We start from the raw sequence: 10,173 nt of genomic DNA, 5'->3' as shown, positions 1-10,173 counted from the left end.
CACTCCCAATACCAATTTACTCATCCTTGCCCTAGGATTGACAACCATAGTAAGAACATATCTAGACTATTATGTGAATTTAAAGGCATACTCATGCACACTCACATTTTCTTGATGAAGGTTGATGAATTCAAGTACATGTGCCTCCCTCATCTCAAGGGTAAAGAGGCAATCAAAGAAAGCAACCTTAAAATTTACCCAATCAAGAGTACTCACATCAGTTGCCCTCTCTTCCTTACATTGGTTTACCCAAATTTAGGAACACCATTAAGTTTGACAACATCTAGTTCCGCCTTTTCCATTGGTGTCACTCCCATTATCATCAAAATATTATACACCTCATCAATGAATTCTTGAGGATCTTCCTTAACCTTAATATCGTGAAACTCTGGAAGATTTATCCTAGTGAAGTCTCCAACTCTAGTTCTCTGCGTTCCTATATTTAGTCTCATGGAGACCATAACCTTCCTATTGTCTTAAGCCGTCATGGCTTGAACAAACACTTGAAAGCATGTTGGAGCTCTTCAGTAGGCACTTGTTTGGCAAAAGGTTTGGTCCGAACATATGGACCCTCTTGAGGAGCTTGTTGTTCCTTATTATCATTCGCATCCCTTTTCATCTATACTCTTTGAGGGGCCACATTCGAAAAAGCATCGGATGAGGATTAGGAGAGAGACATATAGTGTTACACTCTATTGTACGACTTTAGAGTAATAAAAGAAGTGGAGTTTTCTAAACATCTTATAGCCTCTTATTCATAAGTGTGACCCGCTTCATGCTCAAGAATAAAACTATACTCAACGTGCCTTTTAAGACATCTTAAGACCTTTGTGCTTTGACTACCAAGCTTTTCACGACCAAAAGTAGACCCTAGGTGTAACATGGCTTATAGAACCCTAAGAGGCCCTACACACGACACATGGCATACATCATACAAGAAAATAGAACTACAAACTTTAAAGAATAGTATTTTATGCATCGAAAGAGTTCTCCAAGCGGAAATTATCATATGTCACAAGGTAATCTAATACATCATAAGGAATGTGATTGGGATGTAACCCATACATCAAATAGAAAGTTTGAAACAAAAATGACATAATGCAATAAAAGAGTCTCTGTCCTAGGAACAAGAGGACTCGCCAATCTTCAAAAGATTAAAAGGATCAACTAGCCATGAATATGGTTGGTAGAAGTGTCGGACCCTATATTAGCGAAACATTGTAGACACAATTATGCATTAGTACATGAAATGTACAAAGTATGAGGCAATATGCATAAACATAAACATGATAACATAAATGACTTAAAATTACTAGGCATGATCATATTGAAACAATTGAAACTGTTAATCATGCTCAAGTTCATAAACATAAATGACATAAGATAAGCTTGAAGAAAACATAATCATTTTTTGGGATTTTAGCTTTAACCGACAATAAGACCATTAGAGCTACATCATGTAGTCTAGTATATCCCTCCTACAGAAAGAAGGGGAATGTACTTGCCAATTTAGAACCCTTACAGAACGCAATTTGCTAAAGTGTATCAACTATCTAGGTCACTTAAGACAATCCTAAGAGGGCACGTAGTTAGGGACTAGAGGTTGTCACTAGAGACTACCCTATTTGAGCCTCCACCTCAAAGCCCTCCCAGTGCTAAGTCTAAATCCCAACGGCGCAGATAAAAGTGATATATTATTTTAATATAGGAGAGGCAATGATCAATACAAATCCACAACTTTTAAGATCAAACAATTGAATAGCTCCTTAAACATAATTCAACATTGATGAGAAAAAAAACCTTTCACCAATATGAATTCATTTGTGAGAAATATATTTTACAATCATGATCATCACAGTAAGTGAGAAATCTTTACATACTAGCATTTATACATTCCTTTAACGCATCCCCAAATCATTTATAATCAATTAAAAAAACATCCATAGCTTCAAAATTCATAATTCATAATTCATAATTCATAATTCATAGTTTCATGGGTTCATCATATGATCATGGTTGAAAAAACATAAATTAGGTATGGGTAAATGCAATTTAAAATTAATATCATAGAGTAACATCAAACAATTCATTATACAACTTATTCGATCATTATCAATCATCATTGGAAAAAACCCACATTTATTGAATTGAAACCCTAATTTGATCAATTCAAAAGTAAATTGGGAAATTGAAATCCTTGGGAACCCAATAGAGGAGATGATAACATGTGTGAAAACACACATACCTTGATTTTAGAAGCCCAAAAATAATGGAGGATGGGACACTTTGATGAAACCCTAACTCTTCTTCTTCCATAAACTTGAGAGAATTCGAAGAGTGAATTCGGTCAAGTTTAGGGAATTTAGGAGAATGAGTTGAAAATTGATAGTTTAGGGCTTTAAATTATTAAATAAGGCTAAGGGTAGAAGTTAAAAAGGGTATAGTTTTTATTTCAAACAATTAGGGAAAAGATAAAAAAACCTTTGAAAATAACTATTGACATATGCATACAGTTTTAACCTATGGTACATAGGTCCTTATATAGATTGTCGAGTTCAAACATAGAAATGATTAGAGACCATTTATTTAGACAATATTTGATGGATGATAATGACATTTCATAGGTAATTCTATGGTCAATAGAATCCAACTATGTCACTCAAGATTTCGCTAACTCATAGACACACCTATGAGACCTATCTACCACTCGTACAATGGTTGACAGACCATCCTGGTGAACCATAAAAAGGGACACTGGACTTTATTTTAGAAAATTAATTTCCCACTTCTTACGGTTGCCGTCTAAGGCCCGTAGAAGCCTCTGATGTCCGTAGGTGGGACCCTTAAAACTAGACTTCAGTCAAAAATTCCTTTTTCTTACTTTTCCAAATGGTGAATTGTTACACTAATGAACTCAAGCACCTTAGGTTTCCTTATCTCAAGGGGAAATAAATGATTAATACGCACTCTGTTGAAATTCTCCCAATCAAGAGAACCCACATCAATAGCCCTCTCTTCTATTCATTGGTTGAATTAAACTTGAGCAACACCCTAAAGTTGATAAGCAGTAAATTCTGCCTTCTCTACTATTGACACTACCATAACATCCAGTATCATGCATACCTTGTCAATGGAATTTTGAGGATCCTCATCAAATTTCAACAAATGAAATTCTATAAAATTCATCCTAGTGAAGTCTCTTTCATTTTTGTCATCGTACCAGCATTTCGGTTCATGTGATTAACCATTTCTCTATTATCTTGGGTCGTTATAGCTTGAGAGAAGACTTGGAAAGCATCTCAGAACTTGGCATGAGTCACTTGCTCGGCCAAAAGAACAACCAAAACTTGACGAACCTTAGGCTCGACATGCTCACCCACATTTCTTCTCACTTAAGCTCTTCGGGGAACAATATCCTTAAAAGCATCGGATAACAGTTAGGAGAAGGACCTTCATAGAGATGAACTTTATTGCACAACTTTAGAGTAGTGAAAGAACTAATGTTTCCTAAACACTTTGGAGACTCCTATGTACAAAGGTGGCACACTTCACACTCATGAAGAAGACTTTACTCAACGTGGCTTGTGAGAAAAGAAGGACCTTTTTTAAAGCCTTGTGCTCTGAATACAAAGTTTGTCATAACCCAAAATACACCCTAGATGTGACATGTTGTATAGGAACAAGAGGGGCCCTACACTAGACACTTGGCATACATACAATGTAAAATAACAGAAAAAGTAGAATTTAAGTAGAAAGTCTCATATCATAGATGAGTATGAAATAAAAGCAGAAGTCTAATCAATGACTTAATATGCCAATCTAATACGTCAAAATATTGGTTGGGACGTAAACCTTACACAATGTATAAAGGTTGAAAACTAAATACATAAGAAATCATAGTAAAGGTTACATATACGTCTAATCATGAGTAATCACAAAGTCTCCAATGATCAATCAATCAACTAGCAACAGGGGGGGGGGGGGAGCATCAGACAATACATTATTAAACAATATGGTCCAAATTATGCATTAGTACACAGAATGTACTAAGCATGGAGAAATGCATAAAACAAAAAAACATGAGCATAGGAGAGCGTTAGAAAATATGGTTTATTTTGTGGTTGTTTACCTTTAAATGTTATAGACCACATGATCTATAACGTGGTATATATTGTCATCTTCCATACCGAAAAGAGATGTCCTACTAGCAAAGGTAAGGACCATAAAATTCTAGCTTAGGTGGATACACTAGCTATCTCACATAAGACAAATTCTATGAGGGCACATTGTTAGGGAAAAGGAGATGGCTACTAGAGACTCGACCTCAAATAATGGGAGACCTTCCATCTCAAAGTCCTCTCGATGCTAAGTAAAATCCTAATTAAATTAGTCATATCCATATTATCATACATGGAAAGACACAATAAAACTACTAATCCAATATTCAGTCATCATAGACAAGCTTATTTAAACAGTAATCCATACATATGTAAGAAAACCTTTCACTATCATAAATTCATAACTATGTGAGAAACATTTTCACCATTCTTTGATACCCATCTCATGAGCAAATAGGACTTTATAGTATAGGTATAAAGTGCATAGAAAAAGACTAAAATAGCAATACTAAATAACTATCGAAATTGATATACGGTTAGGACCTATTGTCTGTAGACTATTCTATGGCATGTACTAGTCAACCATACAACAAACTTAAGAAACTCAAAATTCATCTTACTTTCCATGAAACAATCTCACATTCAGTTTTTTATCTACGGTCTATAAAGCCCTCTTATACAACTCAATTTCAAGTACAAAATTTCATAAACCCTAGATCCTTTCTATAGGTACTTAATACGTCCTATGAACACCATCAAATCATTATGAAGAACTGAGGTCTTAAATCAAATCATTGAATGAACTCTACGAGTCAGTTCCACCACTCGTCAAACTTCCTATAGATCATCCAACAAATGTCTACGACTTCCTTCCTAAAGCCAGTAGAACCTTCTACAGTCCATAGATAAGACTCTTAGTCATTGAACCTGTGCCAAGAATTCAATATTTCCTTCCCCTTAAACTTTAAAATTTTTGAGGTGTTACAAAATAATTGAAACTTCTAAAGGAAACATTTTATTCTTCGCCATAAGAAGTTTAATAATGAATTTCACATATTTCTTATTTTCAATAGTGAAAACACCATTGCAAAGAGAAATAGATTATCTGCTAAACATTAGTTTTCCAACACTAAGAAAATTAAGAGATTGACTAGGAATAAATATCACCTCTTCTAAAATCATAGGATTACCTTAGCTTGTCACAATTCTAACTATATATCTACCTTCCACTTGAATCTTCTTGGTGACTCTTAGCCTTACGTTTGATTTTTTGGGCTCATCCAGCTCCTTGAACAATGATATTTTTCCAGACATATAATTAGATCAACCACTATCCAAAAACCAAAAAACAAAAAACAAGGATGTTTCTTCTTTCACAATAAAGGGTCGTGGATAGCCTAGTGTCGTTGTCATTTTCCTTTACAAAGCGGTTATTCTTATCTTTAGGTTTTTGCCTACAATAAGATTTTCATTACCTAGTTTTCTATTGTAGTTGCACAATAATGTCCTATTCTACTTCTCTTAATTTGATCCTCTTCAATCTCTGTTTCTTCCTTTGCATGTTCCACAACCTCTTCTCTAAATCCATGAGAACTCTCAACTACACTTCATCCAATTCTAAATGTAGGCGGTCGCTAACAAGTATAAATGCAACTAAAAGTTGGGGTCTATCCCACAAGGAGTGATACAGTAGAGAATTCGGTCAAAAAGTAAAATAGTGTGTCCTAATTGTTTGTGGACGTAACACATTCGCAAAAATAAAACAAACCAAACACTTTCAATGATTAATATCAAATGGCAGGATTAGTGTAACCAATTTATGACAACTAAAACCGGAAGTAACGATGTAGAGATTGGTCCTTAGGAGTGTGATAAGTTGAATGTTAATTTCCCGTAATGGGTTATTAGTAGTTACTCAAAGATGTTGAATCTCAGTGGATAGGCTATGTTTTGAGTGCAATAGCCATTTCCCAATAACCTATTGCGTTTCAAGTGAGTTCTTATGAACCTCAACAAGAAAAGCACAATCAAACAACTTTATCCTTTAATCAATCTACTCTTTCAAGCTAGATTCGTAAAGATACAATCAAACCCACTTTCTCAATCTAGATTCTTAAAGATGCAATCAATACAAATATCAACCAATAATTCGACTCCAAAACCTCTTTTCAAGAAAATATGGAGTACTAAGTTAGAATTGCATTTGCAACTACAATTCCTCAATTAAAACATGAACAATTAATTGAACCCACTTCAAAAAACAATAAAAATAGTAACTAAAAACACATATTAGCTAGTTAATGCATTCAACTACATAATCACACCCCCAAGGATAGGGGTTTTACCCAAATATAGTGAATACAAGAAATCGTTACCAAAAAAGTTTTTCATATGATTTTACAATGATATGCCATTCTCAAATTTAAGCTAAAAATCTCACAATCTCTAAATCACTACACAAAAATATTGAAAACAAATGTTCTACAATGTAAAACTCAAAAATGCAGAAGTGAACAATGTGGAAACTCCTCCTCTTCTTTTCAAAATAGCATTTATATGTTCCTAAAATTTCAACGCAGAGTCAACTAGTGGAGGCAAGTCAGGTATGCCGACTAGTTGGGAAACTACCGATTTTCTCCTCTTCTCGCCTTTTTGGCTTTGATTTCTCATCAATTTTTTCTCTAACTTTGGAGGGCCAAATCGTTATCATCGATCTATTCGGTGTGTCACCGAATCGCTTGTTTGTTCGCCAAGTTTGTTTCATCCAAGGGCCGGAATGCTAGAACTTTAGGCAAGTTGAAGGTCCACTCGGTGAGTCACCGAGAAACTTTGGTGATTACCAACTTTTCTTTCCTTCAACTTTTTTAGCTTTTTCTATCTTTTTTGCCTCGTAATGTCCATTCCTTGCTCTTTAGCCTTCATTGCTGCATATAAACATTTTAACATGAGTTATGAGCATCAAATAGACATTGAGACACTAAATCTTTGAATAATAAGCCCAAAATGAGTCAAAATCCCCTACTCATCAACACCCCCAACTTAAACCTTTGATTGTCCTGAAGTAAAACACAAGATCAATCAGGTCAACAAGAATATCTACAAATAGTGCTACTTGAGACTCAACATAAATGCACACGAGGTTCAATCTACACATGCAATGTTCCATTGTGCAATAAAAGATTCCAACTCTGACTAGGTATCGTCAATTAGAGTTCAAGCTCACAATGCTCACTCCAAATGCAAGTTCAAGCTCAACAAGAGTTTTCGAATAAACACAGATCAAGAATGATTATGTGCTCTCACAAATCCCATCAAAGATTATAATTTAAGGAATCAGAATCAACTCTCACACTCTCAATGAAAAACATATGCATGACTTTACCCATAGGCTTCCCCATATTTTTCGATCGACACTTTATTCAACTTATGTTAGATCATCAAGGTTTTTTTAAGGCTTGTAACTGGGCTAAGGGTAAAAGTATGATCATTTTGGCTTAGTGACTTCTACATTCATGAAGCATGGCTTAAATATCAGCTTTTCTCCTTTTCTTTCACTCCTTTTGTCTATACAACCCACCATAGGTCTTTTCAAGAACAAAAATTCTTTGATGGCTGATCGGATACCCCTTTTCTTTCCACCAATGCTTTAAATTTCCTTTTCGATCTTCTTCTCTTGCTTTTCATTCTTTCTCTCTCATTTTTTATATAGAGAGGTTCCATCTTTTTCATATTTTTTAACATACTCTTCAATGATGGATTTCATAAACTTCATGCTCAACTTTTGTCCTCATTTTTAACACACCCTGAACTTAGGCTTTTGGCCTAAGTTTGCTCTTCAAATGGAACAAGGCTTCATACTGATTTTAGGTTGGTATGAAAGGGACAAATGTGTTCATGATTCATCAAAAGAAAAGGTTAGGCTCAAATACTTCCAAACTAGGTTCACACTCTCACTAGATAGTCACAACGAGATATAATAGCAATTTGGTTCACTCTCAATTTTGTTTTTCCTAAGATCATCTCTTTCATTCACCAATGCTAGTTAATTGGATAAACGGGGTAAGTTCAAAGTATAACCAAGCAAATATTTCAAGAAAACCTTACCACACAAGGCATTCATCACAATTATCGATAATGACTCTACAAGTTAACCTCGCGTACAACGATCATTACAAGACTCAATTCGACAATCACCTAGTCACAATGAGTTCACACATGACTTACACAACTCAAATTTTCCTCATTGGATTTTCACAAACATATCATTAAATTAGAACATTATTCAAGTCATCTATATTGATCGCAACCGATACACAAATATACAAGAGAACATCCACAACATTCACACATCAAGAAATCAGGAGATTGATCAATGGGATTACAAACCAACATTCATAAATTTATGCATAATAAAAGAGAAGTTTCGGACACAACCAAAAGTAGTAAAACAAACAATCATCCAAAACAAAATAAAAACAAATGAAATACAACCCAAGGGGATAGGTATGAAGTTACCCTCACCCTACCAAAATAAATTTAAATAGTGTCCTTAATGTAAAAGAAAATAAGTGTCTCAAAAGTAAATAAAAAATAGGAAGAGAGTCTAGATTCCCCTTGTTGGCTAAGCCTGAGGTGAGTGTTGTGCATCTGGGGCTCTCTCAATCCAAGCATCAGTTCCCGGCTTTCCTCAAATAGTTGTTTATGATCCAATAGGACTAATCATTGATATATCTCTCAGTGAGGCCTCCGTCTCAAGCTGGACCAAATCACCCTTAAGGTCCTTCAATTCCTTGTACACTGCCTCCTCTCGAGTCACTAAATCCTCCTCATCAGCCTCCGACGCATCCGACTTATAACCATCAGCAGCTAAGGCAGCATATCCGATCATAGTAGTTGGAGGGATCTTAGAAACATCTAGCACATTTGAACTAGAGCTCTCTGAAATGTCAACTCATCTATAAAACATACAGATATCTAAGGACTTCATCTCATCTATGTCACATCGAAGTCCAACAATATCAACCCTCAAGGCTATCAAATCAGTGGCCTTGTGATCACTCCGCTCACATGCTTCCACCCTCAAAGTTAGTGCATCTAAAGCTCAACCATGGGCCATAGCTCTTCACGAATGGAGGCAAGATCGGATCCCATAGTTCGCTCAATTATGGAGGGGACAACTTCCTCAACTCTAGAGGCACACTCATCGCACCGAATGGGAAATGTAACTCATTTATTAAATCATGGCCTGAGTTAATGGGGGCGGGAGGTAGTAGCAGTAGTAGAAATAGTAGGGGAAGGAGCTAGGTATACCTATCATCTCACTAGCCATAATGGGAGGAGTAGTATACTTTTTCATGTTCTCTACATCGACAACTAGGATGTATCTAATGGTTCTACCCTCCTACTCTCAGACTCATCCTTCATATACTTCACCTCGATCCTACGGCGACATATATGACTGATGAGGACTGGGAATTGTAGGGAGGTCTGACTCTGTTTGGCTGTCATGGCCATCTCCTGCATAATAATTGACCCCAAATTCAGCCTCTCCTGATCAATAATTCACCCCAGAAGTGCAACTTTCAGGTTCTAGAGGATTGATGCATTCTGAAATGGCATCAAGGTGTTGTTGATTAACCCGGACCAGTACCGATCAAAGAGTTGAATATATCTCTTCTAAATTGGGACCCCTGCCTTAATCCATGGAGGTGACAGATCTGATAGTAGTGGGGTCAACAACCCCTTCAAGTTGTCCAACGACTTTGTCTCGAGTTTTCTAGTCAAGGTATGGATTACCCGGACTGTGCAAGTAAATAATTCATTTATATCACTCTCGCTGCCTTTAAATTGCTGAAGAATTTTTTGTGAATGTAGAATCATCTTTCTTGTGAGGGAATTTGAGTACCTTTATTGAGCTTGAACTTGCATTTGAGGCAAGTATTGTGAATTTGAGTATCCTTGATAATGGTGAGTCACAATTTGAATCTTTGAGTGCACAATTCTGCATCGTATGTGTAGTTTGAACCTTTTGTGTGCATCATGTTAAGTCTTATGC

Source organism: Solanum stenotomum, chromosome 3, assembly GCF_019186545.1.
Source record: "Solanum stenotomum isolate F172 chromosome 3, ASM1918654v1, whole genome shotgun sequence".
Taxonomy (NCBI): domain Eukaryota; kingdom Viridiplantae; phylum Streptophyta; class Magnoliopsida; order Solanales; family Solanaceae; genus Solanum; species Solanum stenotomum.
This window is presented reverse-complemented; position numbering follows the sequence as displayed.